General features: G+C 34.6%; 1 long non-coding RNA gene across 1 annotated transcript; it reads left to right on the top strand.

Annotated features, from left to right (window-relative positions):
* The first annotated feature begins 16916 nt into the window (after positions 1 to 16916).
* On the top strand, positions 16917 to 19388 carry LOC148213021 (uncharacterized). Its single transcript, XR_015789402.1, has 2 exons — positions 16917 to 17606; positions 19115 to 19388. It is a non-coding gene; the product is annotated as an uncharacterized LOC148213021 (long non-coding RNA).

The raw sequence follows: 19388 nt of genomic DNA, 5'->3' as shown, positions 1-19388 counted from the left end.
TATTAATATAATAATAATAATATGCATTATTATTAAACTCCCCTGCAAAATTGCAGGGGAGTGGGAGGTTTTGTGACGTGGGGAGTTACCCCACGTCACCCTTCTTCTTCTTCTTCAAGAGTTGGAGAATGGGAAGAGCAAGTTTTTTTACAGAACAGAAAAAAAACTCCCCATCATTTTTTCTCTCAAAATTCTCTCAATCTCTCCTTCTCTTCGATCAAGGTGCTACCACAAGCACGATCCCGAGACCCAAGAGGATAGCGAGGAAAACGTAGTGGTGGTGTTCGTGGGAAACCATAGAAGAAAAATTCTTCTAAGGTATTTGACTTCCCCTACATTTTCCTTCTTTGAAATTCAATTTTGTATCCCGAAAATCAGCAACGAAGATCCGCTTCCGCTCCGGGATTCACATCCCTTCAAAAGCTCCATTAAAAGGAAAAATAAAGTCCAAACAGTAATCTCGAAGCGCAAGTGGAGGTACCAACAAGGATTTGCGATATACAATCCGTCTACAGTACCCATAAACTCATCGGCTTTGCATAATGACCCACATCTAAGATTGTCAGCATTACCTAACAATCATAATAGTCGGAGGCAACTAAAGCAAGAGAGTTTTCATCCAATCCCAATATCCTATACCGAGCTGTTATCACAATTATTTCAAAGTCATCTACTAGCTCTGGTACCTGTAGAACCATTGCGGCCACCTTATCCAAAGTGGTACGACCCACAAGTCCACTGTGGTTACCATGCAGAAGTTGTAGGTCATTCAACTGAGAACTGTACTTCACTGAATCATAAAGTGCAAGTTCTAACGAAAGCAGGGTGGCTCAGGTTTTCAAAGGAAGATGACCCACACTTGAAGCACTAGAATCATGAGTGCACGAGACTATGAAAATCAATGTTGGCCTATTTCTTTGCATTATCAATAAAGTCTATTTCTTATTTGAAGTCATCTTGAAGATTGTTTGCTAGTGTTAAAACGACAATGAAACTTTAGTCACCCATGATTTAGCTAAGTACTTGTAAAAAAGAATGTGAGTGTGTGGAAATTGAGCTACTTTTCTTAAAAAAAAAATTAATCATACATTTGTTCATGCATCACCATATCATATCATTGGTTGAAAAACAAAAAAAACAAAAAAAAACAAAAATGTTTTCATTGAAAATGCTCTCGATAAAAATAAAATTACATGTTTTGGAATTTTTCAATGATAATTTTTATATGGTCTACTCTTATAATTCTTGTTAGTGGAGACCTTAGCCAGAATCATAAACCAACCATTGTAAGTCACTTGGAGGAAACGAAAAAAGAAGTGAAAAAAAAGTTGTGAAAAAAGAAATGAAAAATGGGAAAAAATGAAAATGTGAATGCCTTCAAGGTCCTCAATGAGATATAATCTTTTTCAAAACTCAACCATTTTTCCGGACTTTGTTGTCGGGCTAAATCCGTAACTCAAACCAATTTTATCTTGATCTTCCTATTGCTTCTCATGTGCTAACCAACAAACCACGAAATTTCATATTGGGACAAGCATGCCTATTGAGGTGAGAAACCAAAATTACTCACTCCCTGTAAAACCTTGAGCTTAGCCTGCTTTAAGCCTAATCTACCTTGAGCCTAGCCTACCGATATATGGTAAATATGCTCAACATTGAAAGTTGACCATTTACTGCAAAAGATCTTTTGCCCAGTTCGTCACATACAATTTTTGTGATGAATATCAATATTTGTCTACTTACCATAAAAGCCTTTTGCTAAGCCCGCCACATCTAATTGTGTGGTAAACGTCCAAAATTATCCACCTAGTGTTACCTTGAGAACTTTGAAGGTAATAAAATAACATTGAGCTCTTATGATTTACTGCTTCATGAATTGATATATGTAGTTGCACAAATATCTCCCTTTTTTGACTGCCTTTTATTCATACCTAAATTTTTCTTCTCAATTATCTTCCTTCTTGTTCTTCAAAGCTTAATCCTTTGTCTGTTCTTTTCTTTTGAATAAAAAGTGATTTCAAGACCGAGGATAATGATTTTGAAAATTGGGAAATTAGCGACCTGACAAATAGTCTCAAGATCTCAATCTCCTTTGATGAGTTTCGTTTGAGAGCAATTTTTTCTAAGCAGCAGCAAAGACATAATTTGGAACAACAATAGAGGCGACTACGCAGGACCAACTTTTTTATATGTGATTGCACCCTATTTTGCTTGTAAAAAGAGTATGTCTGGCCAAAAGAAAAGACAATAAAAGCAAAAAAAAAATAAATAAATAAAAATAAAGAAAAAAAGAAATGTTTAAGACCATGATAATTCTTTAGTTCAACGACTGGAGCAATCAATATAGATCACGAACATCAGTTTCAAAGGCTTCAAGGTCTTCTTTATAAATCTTCAAATTGGGGCAAAGTCAAGCAATGCTACATTGGGGCAAAGTTGTAATTGCATTTTACAAAACTTCGAAACAAAGATTGTCTTCAGATTGAGAAGGTCTCATTTCTCTCACAGGAAATCTTTCGATCCTTCACTTCACGAAGTGGGCTGTCATACAACATTTCCATAGAAAACTAGACTTTAAAGTTGAACAATGGAAAGAGAGGTCATTTACATTCAAAAATTGAACTTCTCATGAAGAACTACAATTGGAAGCCAAGATTGAAAGGGAGTCTTACATTCGAAAAGTGGGTTGCAACAACATGGCCAGAAAGTGAAGCTAAATACGAGAAAGAAGATTTTTATCAAAAATCTTGAGCTAAACCCAAAAAAAAAGAGGCGAGATACACGAGATCAACTCTTGGGGAGTTACGCAACCAATTCTCAAGGTTACTTATCCAAAGAAATTTGATCATTTTTCTACTCTCATATTCATTTGATTATAATCTCTCACCAAAGATTAAAAAAAATCTTCAATCTCTTATTATTGAAGAGATTTGACAAATAACCCTGAACTCTTGGTTTCTTCTTCTTTAAAAAAAGCACACTGACTTTTATTCATCATTAAGCTTCATTATTTCCATTCTCACTTGTTTCTAATATCCAATTCATGTTCTTGTATCTGACCTTCTTGTCAGTGGCAAGGCTGAGCAGTTTAATCAAGCAAGATGTATAATGCTATGAATTACCTTTGATAGTTTTCTAAACTAACACATGAGATACATCTAAAAAAAAAACTCCCCACCAGACCTAACATGGTTGAGAAATTACCTTGATGTATATATCTATTATCAAGTGAAAGCATTCATTTTAAAAAAAAAAAAAATCAAAAGCAAAAGAAAAGGAAAAAGAAAAAGAGTTGACATGTTTCCTTCAATGTCGACATTATTGTTTTTTTTTTTTTGCTAAATAATTGCTAATAAGATGGATGAGAGTAGAAAAAAGATAATATTTTGCAAAATATGAAAAAACTTTTTGTTCTCTCAATCATATTTTCACAAATCATGCACTCATATCATTTGTATCAATGTCCTTTGAAAAGGATCGTTTTTATATCATGAGTAGATTATGAAAATTTAAATATCATGCATTGAACATTCATATTCACAGTCTAGTGTTTGATAAAAAATAAAAATGAGTACCATGCATACATGTTGCAACCATTTAGCTTTTAGAATGCATATACATTAGTGCATCATGTATTGAGGGTCAAATTCATTGGTTAAGCTAAATAAAAAAAACATATCATATACTGTAACACATTATCAAGTGATAAAAATAAATGCAAGATAAAATGGAGCATCATTCATGACATTGGGGCAATACACATTTGTAGATGCACCCATCCATCATAAGATAATTGCATCAGAGGTCGCGTATTCGCTTCCCGTGGCGCCTCATACGAATCTCTTTCGCTTTTCCTTTGCCTTTATAGTTAGAGCTAGTTGATAGTCCACACTCAATTGTTAGAGATAGGGTACCCGATCTTCATTAGCTATTTCTGGCAGGAGCTCTTCCGTTTACAAGGGGATGTAATTCAATAACCTATCGAGCCTCACCTGCACAGGTATCTACGTAGTGTAGTGTCGGTTGCCAGGATGAATAGAATTGGTCTGACCTCTCACTCGGATGTCAGACTCCCGCTACGATAAGTACTGCATACTGCCATTGGAAGTTCCCATTAGCATGAACACGTGGTTTTTGTTAGTCTTATCGTCATGTGTCAAATGCATATCTCATGCACTTAGCAAGTTTAGGAGGATTTCTAAACCCTGAACTCAGGTAAAAAACTTCATAAGAAATCAAATAAATTTAGCCTTTTTCGAGAAATTGCAGTTTAATCTGTTGGAGGTGGTTTTCTACCTCACACGTGCCACATCCTTATTAGAATAGAAAAACACGCGTGGCTTTAAGTCTGTGAAGCCAGTTTTATTACCTCGGTACTTCCATTATCTACCGAGCCAACGCCCATTATGGCCGAGCCGACAAGATCTCCTTTGATCCCATTCCCATTCTTTGTTTGAACCGACCTAGATGTGTCTTGTTTACCACATATTCCGACAAACTCCATGACAACACGTCATAATTCACGCTTACCTTAGTCGTTGAGGCCCCCTCGGGAATCCTGTCGGAGACCTTGCCTGTATATAGAAACCATTTGCCTCTATCCTAGGTAAGCACACACTATATTTTCTCTTGAATACAGCTCGAATCCTTCCTGACTTGGGTGTCAGAGTGTTTTCTTTTGTAGGACTCCTGCTCAACACGTTTCAACTCATCCTTAAGGTCATCCTTCCGTCCGAGCCAAGCTCGCAAGCTTGGTCATTTTTGTGATCAAACATTTATCTTCAGTTAAATCGAACCCGATCCAAGTTGAGGTCGAAGCCTGTTGTTAAAGCCATGTCCGTTTCATTTTATCTTCGGTTAAATCGAACCCGATCCAAGTCGAGGCTGAAGCCTGTAGTTAAAGTAAGGTCTGTTGCATTATATCTTTAGTTAAATCGAACCCAATCCAAGTCGAGGTCGAAGCCTGTTGTTAAAGCCAGGTCTGTTGCATTATACATTCGGTTAAATCGAACCCAATCAAAGTCGAGGTCGAAGCCTGTTGTTAAAGCCAGGTCCATTGCATTATCATTCGATTAAATCGAACCTGATCCAAGTCGAGGTCGAAGCCTGTGTTATAGTCAGGTCCATTGCATTATCATTCAGTTAAATCGAACCTGATCCAAGTCGAGATTGAAGTCTGTTGTTAAAGCCAGATCCGTTGCATTTCCTCATTCAGTTAAATCGAACCCGATTCAAGTCGAGGTCGAAGCCTGTTGTTAAAGCCAGGTCTGTTGCATTTTATCATTCGGTTAAATCGAACCCGATCCAAGTCGAAGTCAAACCCTGTGTTATAGCCAGGTCCATTATATCATCATTCGGTTAAATCGAACCCGATCCAAGTCGAGGTCGAAGCTTGTGTTATAGCCAGGTCCATTGCATTATCATTCGATTAAATCGAACCCGCTCCAAGTCGAGGTTGAGGCTTGTTGTTAAAGCCAGGTCCATTGCATTATATCATTCTGTTAAATCGAACCTGATCCAAGTCGAGGTCGGAGTCTGTGTCAAAAGTCAGGTCCATTGCATTTTATCATTTGGTTAAATGGAACCCGATCTAAGATTGAGGTCGAAGCCTGTGTCAAGCCAAGTCCATCGCACTTATCATTCGGTTAAATCAAATCCGATCCAAGATTGAGGTCGAACCTGTGTCAAGTATAAGTCCTTTGCATGTTGAGATCCCGCCTAGTGTCAAGTTGGATCCATCTCTATCTTGCCTTGTCTAAATAAAATTTTCGCCTTCCCAAATACTTTGTCTTTTGCCTTTGTCTACCCTTTTAGTTCTGCAAGGATACACAAATGAAGGCAAGCTGTAGACACCGTATTTGGTCCGGCTTATTTTTAATTTTAATTTATATTATTGAATTTTTTTTATTAAGTTTTATTTTAATTAAAAAATAACATAAGTTTACTTTATTATTAGTTTTAATATAAAGTTTAAATTAACTTAAATTAAAAAGGTTAAATTTATTTAAATGTTTAATTTTATTAATAAGAAAATAAAAAATGGTTTTGTTTAGATTTTGCTTTAATAGATTTTGTTTTATTATTAAAATAAAAAAAATAGATAAATAAAAATGATTTGTTTTTAAGTAAATAATTTTATTTTAAAAAGATTTTGTTTTAATTGAATACAGATTTTATTTTAACAAAACGTTTGATTTTTAATAACAGTTTTTTCCTCTTTGTTTCCCTCGTCAATGCTCAAACCACGTGGCTTTCTCTCCTTCTCCCTTCCCTTCTTTTTCTCTAACTCACTTTTACCATCTCTACATTACCGTTGCACTTCTACCTATTTAAAAGAAAGTTTCACAGCACAGAACAGAGCAGAGGAAATTTGAGGCCTTCATCCCTCCCCTACCTTTCTCTTTCTCTTATCTTCTTCATAATTCCTTCATACCCTCCTCCCCTATACTTCTCAATCCCTTTTGTTTACCATCCTAGACCACAAAAGTTTGACGCGCTCAAATTTGCCAATTATTGTGTTCTAACCTACTCCTCCTCCACGCCTCAATTTCATCATCATCGTCGGAATTGGCGAATTGAGAATTTTTCAGCCGATTCCATTGTCAAAGTTTGATCATGGAAAATTCTATATGAAGGATAGCTACATAACGTCTCCGCATTTGGTCGGTCGATCGATCTCAATCATTCGTTTCTTTCCTGAAGGAGGCAATGTGCTTGATCGGCGCGAGCAGGGACGATAGGCTTGCTTCTGGTGGTAAACCAAATGGTACAGTAAAATCCAGGATAATTCTTTTTAATAAAAGATTTTATTTATTTATTAATTTTTTTTTAAAAAAAGGGCTTGTTGTGAAGAAATAAAACGTTTCAAAATAAAAGAAGAACTTTCTAAATGAAGATTTCAAATTAGTTTTAGAAATATAAAATTTGTTTAAAATTAAAATACTGAATGTTTTTTTAATTAAATAAAAAGTTTAATTTTAAAATAAAATTACTTGTTTGTTTTTAAATAAGTTTCTCTTAAAAAAATTAATAAAAGATTTTGATAAATAGATTTTGTTTTAAAATCAATGTTTTGGAGGTAAATAAAGACAATTTTGAAAAATAAAACTTTGTTCGAAGTTAATTCATTATTATTACTTTTTTTAAGCACAAAAGTAAATTATTATTATTATTATTTTTCTCTCCAACATTGAGCTTCTTTTAATTTAAAAAAAAAATATCTTGTGCAGAGACGTAAGGCGAGGAAGTAAAAAGATTTGAAGATAATCTTTTAGTTTTTAAAAATACGTGATTGAAATCTTTTTAAACAAGTTTGTTAATTATTCTTTGGGAGAATCTCAACAAATAAAATCTATTTTAAATAAAACATTTTTCTTGAATTAAGAAATAAAGTTTTCTTTCAAAAATCTCTTTAATTTCGAATTAAATAAAAAATTTTGTTTTTATTATTATTATTATTTTTGTTTTAACTTAACAAAATTCGTTTTTTTTTTAGTCTTAGGATGTTGGCATAGCGGTAAGATATTCGATTTTTTAAGTGCAAGACCTAAGTGCGAGTCTTTGAATACCTCATTTTATCATTTGTTTTTATATCTTATATCTCAAAGTGGTGGCACATTGGTGAGAAGTATCAATACTCATGTTGCAAGTTTAAGTATCAATGTTCTCTAAAATTTAAATAATTTTTTATTTATTGTTCTTTTTTGCTACATAATTATTTCAAAAACTCCAATGACGGGAATTGGAACCTTCTAATATTCTTGAGGTATCAAAATTTTTTTAATGTTCTTCGTGCCACTCATACATATTAATTCATATCTTATTAAAAAATGTGAATTGATATAATATGAGACATTTAAAATAAAATTAAAAACATTTCTTTTTATTTTGGACCAAATAAAATAATAGGATATTTTTGTCAAAACGTGGTACCCTAAAATAATAGGATATTTTTGTCAAAATGTACCATTTTCGAACGGGTGTTGTAGGGTGCTAACACCTTCCCTACGCTCAGTCGACTCCCAAACCAACAATATGTTTTCGCAGACCTTGTCTTTATTTTTAGGTAACCAATCACACCTCATAAATGATTGGTGGCGACTCCAAACTCTTATTATATATATTAATATATATAATAATAATAATTTATTTATTTAATCATATTAATTAATAAATAATTATTAATTATTAATCTAATTAACAATTAATATATATATAAATCAAATAAATAATTAACAATTAATTATTTATTACAAAGTATAATCATATTCTATAGCATTTCTCTCACATAACCTATAGTTGTAATGTACATCTTATGCACATTATTTTTAACATATAGTTTTAATATGAATCATATTCCTATTAATTTTATTTGAATCTTATTCAAATAATTTCTCTCATAATATATAGTTTCAATTAGAATTAACTATATATTATAATGTATCACTATGCATATAATCCCTTGAGCAATTTGAACATTTCAAATTTTTCCAAAAACTTGATCCTCGTTTTACCTGTTATGAGCTAGCAAGGAGACCTAATGGACCTACAGATCAGAAGCTCCAACGATATGAGATTAATCAGTCAAACTCATTGACTGAGTAGTTTGACCGATTAATCAACATTCGTTAACTACGGGTCACTCCACTCAAGATTCGCAGCTGCACTCTTCTCACTGTAGAATGTTTTCGTGTCCACAGATATACGACCATTAATAACAAGTCAATCCTTAACGAGTGTTCGTAACCACAGATGGGTCAAATTACCGTTTTACCCCTGTGTTACATCTTGCTCCTTAAATACCACTGCTCCTCTAACGAACAACCCGATTATGGTCCGACCAATAACCGGAAGTCTTTCTCAGGGCAGTGAGAGGGTGGGGCCCCTTGTTCAAGTCCCGGAGTTAGCATTTATGAGAACACTCATTTACTCCCTAAAGTCGGGAAAGAGTGAATTCTATCTTGTGAAATTATGTTCACAGCTCCCTACTCGGTCTCATCCCAAAAATGGTACGGATATTGAGTCGGCGTTTCCGGCCACTCTCACCCATAAAGATCAAAGGACGAGCCCTCACGGGCAGGAGTCCATAACTCACTCAGGATTGAGAATGAGTTGCCTGGTCATCCTAAGAAATAGCAATCGTTAGTTAACGGTGTTACATCTAAAGATTGACTATTTCGCGGTTCTGTCTTATACAAACTCATTTAGGTTATTCACGGAACATTATCCACTTGTATATCAGGGGTATATCAAATATATACCCAGTATATCAAATATATACCCAATAGATATACTATCCCGGTTACATGATAGTAACCTTGGATGTTTAGTTTATTGGATTTTGGACAATGCAATGCTATGAATTCAACAATAAATTGATTGAATAAAACTTTATTGAATATACATTTGTTTTTACATAAATACAAACTACGAGTTTAGGGCAACACACCCAACATATATATCTTATAGTTATATATACATAAGATATGATACTAATCTTTGGCTGGTATGGTCAAATAGTTCTGCAGAAAGGGTCTAGAAAATTGAAGTTCTAAACGTCTAATGGTCTGGACGATTGGTTTTTTCGGATTTGTGGGATTTTTGGAGGTTTTCCAATTTGGGGTATATGTTTTGGAGGTTTTCAAATTTGGGGGATTTGGGGATATTGTTTCAAAACTTTGTCAATTTCTTTCTTACGTCCGCCGGTGTCAAATGGATGTTTCATTTTTTTTTTTGTTTCTTTCTTTAACAGAAGAATAGTAACGAGAAGCACGAATAGATTGACGCCAATATTGAGAGGAGAAGAAAACACAATTTAGCACAACATTGAAAGGAACATGGGGTACGAATGAATGTTATTTTTTAAAAAAAATTACAGTTTTTTTATCTCTATTTACATAATAGATATATATATTTCTTATTATGCATTTAATTACGTTCATGTTGTTTCGTTATTTGATTTATATGTTTATGTTATATATAGGTTATAATATATATTGCGTATTATTATAGAATATTAACAATTAAGTATTTATTTGTATATTTCTAGGATATAATGTATACACCATGAACGATTTTTAAATTAAATATTATTATTGATATAGTGAATATAATATATATTTCTATTAATGTTGTTTTATAAATGTCACGTAGGTAGCACTTCTATTCTCGTGCGCATGCTTCATAGTGGATTTTGGAACGACAAAGATAATTATGTGGAATATAAGGTGTTAGAACTAAGTATACATCAAGACATGTCATACGCCAATTTGATGGAAGAGATAATGGAACAATTGGGATTGTTAGGTAGTTCTGATTATCCTAATGTATTTGCACTCATTGGAACCACTTAGTTTATTAAGAAGAATATGAAAATATTAGATGACAAAGATATGCATATAATGGTTATCGATTGTGTATCTTTCAAAGAATGAATATAAAGAATATCTATATGTATTACCACAAGAGGAACTATTTGAGTTCCAGCGACTTCATCTTCATTTGGAAACTCAACTGTATGTTGGCATCTAGTAACTTCAGTCTCGATTATGTTCTCTTGTTTAGGTGAAATGACTATTGGCAAGTACTTCTTATAATGTGGCATATTACCGAACAAATTATTGTAAATAATGAGGGCTTTGGTGTTTGAGCATCCTTTCCTTTCTTTTCTTCCTCAGCGCTCTCCTAAGAGTACACCGATTGAAAAATTTCAAAATATTACAACCTATATAATTCTTCCAAATAATATAATCAAAGTATTGCATATCTCTGAGCTAAGATTAACATATAAAGGTTCTTTGTTCGACTTGCTGCAAGATTGGTTCATTAACCTATTACTTCTTCTTCTTTCCTTCTGTTTTGGTAGCCCTTTGCACTTAACCATGTTAATGTAATCCAACAAATATATACCTACATAAACAATGGAAAATACTAAATGCTCATTTAAACTTCAATCATAGTTGGTAAACTATTCTTCTGAAAGAATGTTGTAATAAAAATAGGAACAAAGCCGTTAACTAATCAGTAAGATATATAAGATATATATTAATATATATATAATATATCCTCATATATTCAATATATGCTGCTTCAATTAACGAAATCATATATCAGAAAATAATTGAAAACAACGCAGTCTACACAACCTAAACATTGAAGAAAGTAAATCAGGGAGGATGAATAAGTACATTCCAAAGTCATTTAAGCTCCATCCTAACTCTCAACTATAGGGGTTTCCTTTAACAAATTCATGATGATCTCAAAGGCAAATAAAAGATCTTTAATTAAGTATACGATTTATACCACATATACAATGTATTCCCATATATACAAACAAAGACTTCAAAATCATTTATGTTTACAATTTGACCTACAACATAGAATAACAATCACCAAATGGACCAGTTTATAACAACAACTTGACATCTTCATCAAGCATATGAAAAGAAGCACCATTTGCACACCTTCAAGCAATTACCAAAACAAAAAATCATTTTAGAAGTTCCAGAACCCCAAGAACTAAGCAATTCGAATGGAAACTCTAAACACATAAATATTGGTACGGAACGAGACCTTACCAATAAGAAATTACATAGACCATGAGACGTTTAGAACTTGGGATTAGTACATTGACAATTTTCAAGACCCTTTCTACAGAACTACTTGACCATACAGCCAAAGATTGATGTCATATCTTATGTACTAATAACTATAAAATATATACACATATAAGTTATATACACATATATACAATATATACAAAACTGAACGAGACGACTATTACCTTACTATTGGTGTAAACGGAAGGGGGACCGTAGACGAGGAACCCACTGCTCGGCGCCGGAAAGGAGAATCCGTACAGCAAGAAGATGTCGCCTGAAACGTTGTTTGCTGACAGACCCCCAAAAAAAATTTTCGGGGGGAAATGAGAGATATTTTGTTCCACCACCAAGAATTATTTGATTTTTTCATTTCAAAATGAAGGTCTGAAACGTACGAAGACGGAAAATAGGATATAACTAAAGCAGACGTACAAAGACGGAAAATGAGATGGGGAACGTACGAACACGGTGGCTGGAGACGGAAAATGAAGCAGACAAATGGATACTTATCGATACGACGGCTGACGAACACGGCAGGGTCAAACCGGAACAAACACGACGGCGTCAGACGGCGATCGACGAACGGTTACAAACCTCAGAGACGGCAGCAGACGAAGGAAGTGGAAGGGTTACTGCTTTCGAATTTGGGGATTTTTAGAATTTGGGGGATATTTTTGGAGGTTTTCAAATTTGGGGAATTTGGGGATATTTTTGGATGTTTTGGAGTTTTAATTACTTTTGGAAAGTATCATTGAGCAAAAATTATGGGATCCAAATTATAACCTTCCAATTAATCAATTTTGCATTTTAAAAAGTATTTAAAATTAATTTGTAGACACAAGAGGATACTTAAGTAATTTATGTGATGGGTACTCTCTTAAATAAGTTTGTTTCATGATAAATGTGTAAATTCTATACATTCCATCCTCTTATGTAATTAGTATCTCTAAATAGCTCATCAATGTACTAATCCCAATAATTAACTTAACCCCTACAATCCAAGAGTTAAATCCAAAACGTAAAAATTAAACTTCCAAATACCTTGGATTTAATATTTAATTAAAAATCTCTTCCAAAGTTCGAAAACTTAATTTTTCTTAAACCAATGAAATTAAACAAAATTCTAATTTTTTTTCAAAACTAGAACTCTAAGATTAGAAAATCCAAGAAATAAAATATAAGCTTAGGTAAAAATCCAAGGGCACAAATTGAGGCTTTAAATAAACGAGTCAAGGAACGCGGGGCGTTACACATTTGCTCCGACTTCGTCTGGAAATCGCAGCCAACTGAAATCGCAGACATTGGTTGCGTTTTACTTGAAATCGCAGCATCCATTGCGATTTCACTACCTTCTCTTTGAAAATAGTTTCTAACTTACATTATTTATGTCATTATTAAAAAAAAATCTTACATGAGCATAGCTTAACTTGTCAAAATATTTATTATCTTTTTAATGGTCGTAATTATTGCTCAACTTGTTTACTAAAAAAAGAGTTTATGGTTGCCTCGTTGTTTTTTCCTTTAGAAAACACTAAACAAAAGCAAAAGAAATCATATTACACATGTACACATAGATATACGAGATTAATTAATTTAATCTCTGTACCCGACTACTCCGATTTTGATAGGACCCGTGCCAAAACACCTACTAGTCCTGGAACAAGTCGCGCCGACCACAGACCCCTACTAGCTACGGAGTCCATAGTCAACTTCTTCTTAGCTTTGACATGTACTTTGACTAACAAGCTCTGAATGGATGTGCAATAAAATAATAAACTTATAGAACAACCATTCTTACCTCCATTCTAAATATTTTATTCTGTCAACCTGGTGTAAATATAAAACTCTTTATAAATACACTATATAGACATACAAAATTATATACAACTCTTGAACTACTCTAGGTGGCAAAAGCTGATCTACTTTCTCCTTGAAACTCAGGTACAGCCTAGGAGAAAAATAAAAGATAAACAGTGAGTTGGGAAACTCGCTGAGTGGTAACTTGATAGGAGAATAATCTTATAAAACTTCTTTCATAAACAATTGGAATTCAAGCTCTTAAAAACATTACAAAACTAGAGTCATATAATAAACTTCATAAAAACTCAATGAACTTTCTCATAATAAACTTGTAACAATATTTTCAGAACAACCAATAAGCAACGCTTCCAAACCCAGGATTCGAACCAATATTTGCAATCCAGATTTAGCCATAATCATCCCTGCATTTTCCTACGTCCCCTACGACCCAACTACGCTAACTTCTAGATCTGCTCTAAAGGCACATTCTAAAAAAAACATTCACAAAACATTCTTCTTCAAACATAAATAAACTAGAGAAAACTCAACACCACACACGTACCTATATTCTATTATGATCTAATAGCATAGAGTAATCTCAAAACACACAGCAGAATAATTCTCTCAACACGCGGAGTCAAATGGTCCAAAGACCTTTCAATTTATAGAAACGCATTCATGTAGCATACGAGGTAATCACATGGATACAATAACATGGTGGTTTGAAAACTGTTTTAAAATTCTTCTTTTCTTCTTTCTAAAAACTTTTCTTAACTTTCTCAAATCATTTCTAAAACATTTCGCTATAAGAACATTTCATGAAATTCTAAAATCGTCTTCTGAAATCCCTTTCAAAATACAATTTCATAGCTTTCCCAAACATTTCTATGTAATCATAAAACATTTCTCTAAATCATAACACATTTATAAAACTTTCAAAGGAACACAATTACTTTCATTATAAATCATACATAATATATGCCAAAGCAAGCATAGCTCAACAGTAGTTGGTATATATCTCCAACAAAGAGGTTGTGAGTTCGATTCCCCACCCCTACATGTTGTATTACAAAAAAAAATTGATAAATAAATAAATAAATCATACATAATATATAATTTCTTGAAATTATATAATAATAAACATCTTAAAAACATTTCGTAAAATAACCACTCATGAATCCTTCAAACTTGGTTGCGATTTCGTCCGTTATATACATTTTCTTTACCATTTAATTAACAATCTCATTTTTTGTCACAGTGGTTTAACATAGATCAATTAACCTTGTGTTAAAGTTTGAATCTCTCTGGTTCAAATTTTGAAATAATATTTTCAAACTCAATTTAATTCAATTTATTTATCATAAAAATATTTATAAAAACAAAACTTAAAATTAATTATTCTAAAAGAAATATATATATATTTTTAGAAAACAATATTAAAGAATCAAAATAGGTTGATGCTGAGAAATCACAAAAAAAATATATTAAAAATATTAAACAAATCAAAATAGGCCGATACTCAACAATAAAAATATGTTTCTACTAAAAATAAAAAACTATTCAAGTAAAAAGGAAAATAAAAAAGGCAACAATAAAAACTATATTTAAAAAAGAAAAACAAATAAAATAACAATAAAATAATATCTAAAAAATAAAAAATTGTTCAAGTAAAAAGAAAAAACAAAGATAACAAAAAAAATATATTTAAACAAAAACAAATAAGATAACAATAAAATTATATCTAAAAAGAAAAATAAAAAACTACCAAAGAAATGAAACCTAGACATTCAAGCCCCTACACAAGATTAAGGGGTAAAGGATAACCAACATGTCCAAAAAAGTTTTGTTAAACATGATATATAATATATTTTACTTAACCGAATTATATGTTAGATGTCTAATATATGGATTAAATTAACACAATCCATCAGTTTAAGTTTTTGAGTTGAGTGGTGGTTTATTCATTATTAAGAAATGGGGTACATACTCCAATGAAAACTGCACGCATCGCGATTTTTGACTTTGACTTATACATAACCTTTTTTTGTCAATAATTTTGGATACCTAACTTAATTTTGTAAATTTTTATTTAAGTTACATTTTTTTGTTATTATTTTTAAATCTACATTATTTATATAATTTATTTTTAAAACTACATTATTCTGAAAATTACTCATGCACATGTACACTATTATAATAAATTTGTAGAAAGAAAATACACAAAAATGTCCATTTTAGCATGTGATTGTTAACATATATTTTTAAATTGTTATTTTTTAGTATTCTTAAATTAAAGAACTTGTGTCATTTGCTCTTCACTTCAAATCCAAATATTTAAAAATTTTCGTATGTCAAAAATAGAAGTTCTTTTAAAAAACTGAAATAAAGAATGGAGAATGAAATGTTATCGAATACAATATTGTTGATGCAATTTTTGGTAAACTGGTCAGACTGAGAGTCGGTGAACCGGATCGACTGTCGATTAATCAAGGAGAGTTGGGTCTAGCTAGGAGAAGCCGAGACCCGATAAGTTGTGAGTAGGGCGAAGACAAGATCTTGTTGTTTGGACGACTGAGAGAGTAGAGGCGAAAGAGACCTGCAAAGAGAGAAGGTAAGTGGATGTCGGCGTGGTGTCGGTTTACTACACTTTGATGCTTAAGTTAGTATATGAGCTTAAGGCAAGAGAAGTAAGAGTGCCTTGAGAGAGAATGTCGTACCTTGAAAAGTCATAGGCCCTTTCTATTTATAGCTTTTGTTGGCAATGTGAACGGACCCTTGAAAACTCAAGGGAGGCTGTTAAAGTCAACTCTTGCACTAAATTTTGCTCTATAGTAGGAACAATAGATGCACAAAAAGGGTAAGTGGGTCCCCATGATTGAAATCTGTACAATGGAAAAACTGATACCACATCCGAATAATAGGGATCCTGAGATCATGGAAGAATGGTCAAGAAAGGCTTAAAAATATTGATAATCACTACCTATACTAACAAGGTGCACCTTCCTTTTCGGTGGCTCAATCATAAGAACTCCAAAGTTAAGCGTGCGCATGTGAGTGAGGATAAAGCATGCTGAAAGAACTTGTGTTGGTGTAACGCCCCGTGTTACTCAGGTCAGGTTACCCTCGAGTCCCGGGGATTCATTCTAAGAGATAATTTTAAATTTATCTAATTGCTCTATGTCAGTTATTTTGAACTACTACGATAAGTGTTGTGAGTTATTGGTTTTATGTATGTATTTAATTGTTGTTGACAATGAGTGGTTTGCCGTGGCACTTGTCCTGAGTCGTTGGGCCGGTTTCTTAATTCTATTAGTGGAACTAATTTAGTAAGAACTACAATTTTAATCATTTAGAGTCCATGGATCTTGTTTTCTTTCAACCAAATTATTAGTTAAGTGGGCTTTCCTAAAAGCCCAAAACTTATCCAAGGTAAGGGCCATGTGTTGGATTAATCAAATTCCTAAAACCCTAACTATTTGGAAACTAAACCAAAAAGAGAAAAAAAGAGGGAAAAGGAAACCCTAGCCTCCCCCATCTTCACGTGTTGTCTTCTAGGAAAACAAACTTCCTTCCCTAGTGCTGCCTCACAACCATCGTCGGCGGGCCTCCGTCGAGCCCATTCTCCGACGACCGCACCCGGCGACGGCACGACGACCCAGCCCACGGCAGTAGGCACGGCGGTTCTGTTCGAGGTAGCAGCATGCAGCAGAGCGGCGCTTCGTTCGTGACAGCGGCACGCGGCTGCGACTCCAATCCACGGCAGCAAGCGCGGCAGTTTGTTTGGGACAGCAGCGTGCAGCGAGCGACGTTCTGTTCGTGGCAGCGGCGTGCGGCGGCTCCGTTCGTGACAGCGGCGTGCGACAGTGACAGCAGGGGATTGCCCGTTCGTGACAGCGGCGTGTAGTAGGTGCGGCGGCTCAGTTTGGACAGCGGCGTACGACGGTGACAGCGGGAAATTTCAAACAGCGGGTTTTTTTGGTGTTCGGCGACTACCCACGTCTGTTAACAGCCCGATCTACACAACCCACACCCCATCGAGTTGGATTGGAGCTACCCGTACCCAAATGGAATCGTTTTTGGCGGTAACGAAGTATTTATAGCACCTTAGAACTAGTTTCGATGGCTGAAATTTCTATTTTAATTGCTACTTTTGTCTCTTGGTGCTTAGGTGTTGAATCGACGCGTGTTTTGGAAGCCTAGCAGTGTGTAAGTAGTACCAGGGGTGTGTGTGTGAGTGATTGTGTGTTGAGTACCTTGAATAAGTCCTTGCGTTGTTGTCTGCACTAGTCTAGATGTGAATGTCTGCTTTCATTGGTTCTGGCCAGCTTTACGTTTTGCTGGGTTAACTTTGGAAAGAAAAAAAAAAAAACAAATGAATACTATTATATTTGTCAACGTTAGACTAGGTTATGCTTAAATGTTGTCTGCTGTTGCTGAGCTTTACTAATTGAGGTTGGCTAGGATGTTGTGAAGCATCTGTTGGATTTTATGTTTCTGAGTGTGATTGTTGTGTCGATGTTCCTGAGAATGTTGGGTGGGCTCCTATGGCCATCCCTAGTTGAGTAGTATGTATAGATTGCTGTGGTTTCGTTTGAAATGACTATGTACATAAGGTATACATTATACTTGATGACTGAAATATGATGGTCTTGCTGCATCTGTTGTATGGTAGAAAGTGGCGTGTCGTGCTAAACGTGTGAGTAGAATGCCTGGCATTATGAGAAGACTGATTGTGGTTACTCTTGTCTAGTTATAAGCATGTTGGATTTTCCTTGTTGTGAAAGTTGTTGTGACTAGCAGAATGTGATATCATGAGTTGGAACCCCTGTTGAAAACTAAGAGTGGGAACGTCAGTGTTGTTTGTTACGGGTAGGATGTTGGATGAGTGTTAGGGCCCTGCGAGAAAAAGGTTGGGGTCTGATACGTCGCTATGGGGTGTCGATGCTCCGGGTACAAAAGGTCGAGGGTCGGTACACCAGTTTTGTAGAGAGGAGTGTCGAGGCTCCGGGTACAAAGGGTCGAGGGTCGGCATGATGAGTCAAATTGAGGATACGTATTGAGTCTATACGTGGTGGAGGCCAATGACCAATACGTTGAGTAGTCGCTGGAGACCTTGGGGATAAATGTCAAAGACCGGTGCATAGTTCAAGACCTTGGGGATAAATGGCAAGGTCGAATACCAAGCTTCTGTAGAGGGACGTCGGTACCTTGGGGATAAATGTCAAGGACCGGTGCATAGTTCAAGACCTTGGGGATAAATGGCAAGGTCGAATACCAAGCTTCTGTAGAGGGACGTCGGTACCGTGGGGATAAATGTCAAGGACCGGTGCATAGTTCAAGACCTTGGGGATAAATGGCAAGGTCGAATACCAAGCTTCTATAGAGGGATGTCGGTACCTTGGGGATAAATGTCAACGGCCGATGCACCTCGAAGAGCTAGACTTGGAACACTAACTCAGGGTTTAGTATGAGTGGTATATTGAAGGAGTTAGAGGCTAGTGGGTCGTGCAAATCAAAGTCACGAGAGTTCTGAAATTTGATTGGAGTGTCGATATGTCACTTTACTGTTAATAGATTTTTTATGTTTGTTTCTTTAGTTTTGAGTATGATGTCGCTGTGATTGTGAGTATGTTGTTTGGTGTCTTTTTGGTAAGGGCTACTTACGGAGTATTTTATATACTCACCCCCCCCCCCCTCTATGTTGCTTATTTCAGGTGCGAACAGGACCCTCGGCCATGGTGATGACGTGGAGGAGGCTTGACCGAGGAGGGACCACTAGCTGTGTTTTGTCTAGGATAGTTGGGTTGGGGTTTCATTGCTAGTAGCGTTAGAGACTTATTGCTAATGGTACTAGGTTTTGGTTGACTCATCGGACGTTCTTCATTATTTCATATTTTTTTATCGAGCTGTTAATTGTGCTGATTATTATTATTATTTAAATCTAGGGCGAATTTTTGAATTGTGGAAACAAATAATTGTGTCTTTCTT

The sequence above is a fragment of the Momordica charantia genome, assembly GCF_013281855.1.
Source record: "Momordica charantia cultivar OHB3-1 chromosome 2 unlocalized genomic scaffold, Mcharantia_2.0 BLBB01000002.1, whole genome shotgun sequence".
In the NCBI taxonomy this organism is placed as follows: Eukaryota; Viridiplantae; Streptophyta; class Magnoliopsida; order Cucurbitales; family Cucurbitaceae; genus Momordica; species Momordica charantia.
The sequence above is the reverse complement of the archived record's forward strand: the minus strand, read 5'-3'. Positions and strand labels throughout refer to the sequence as shown.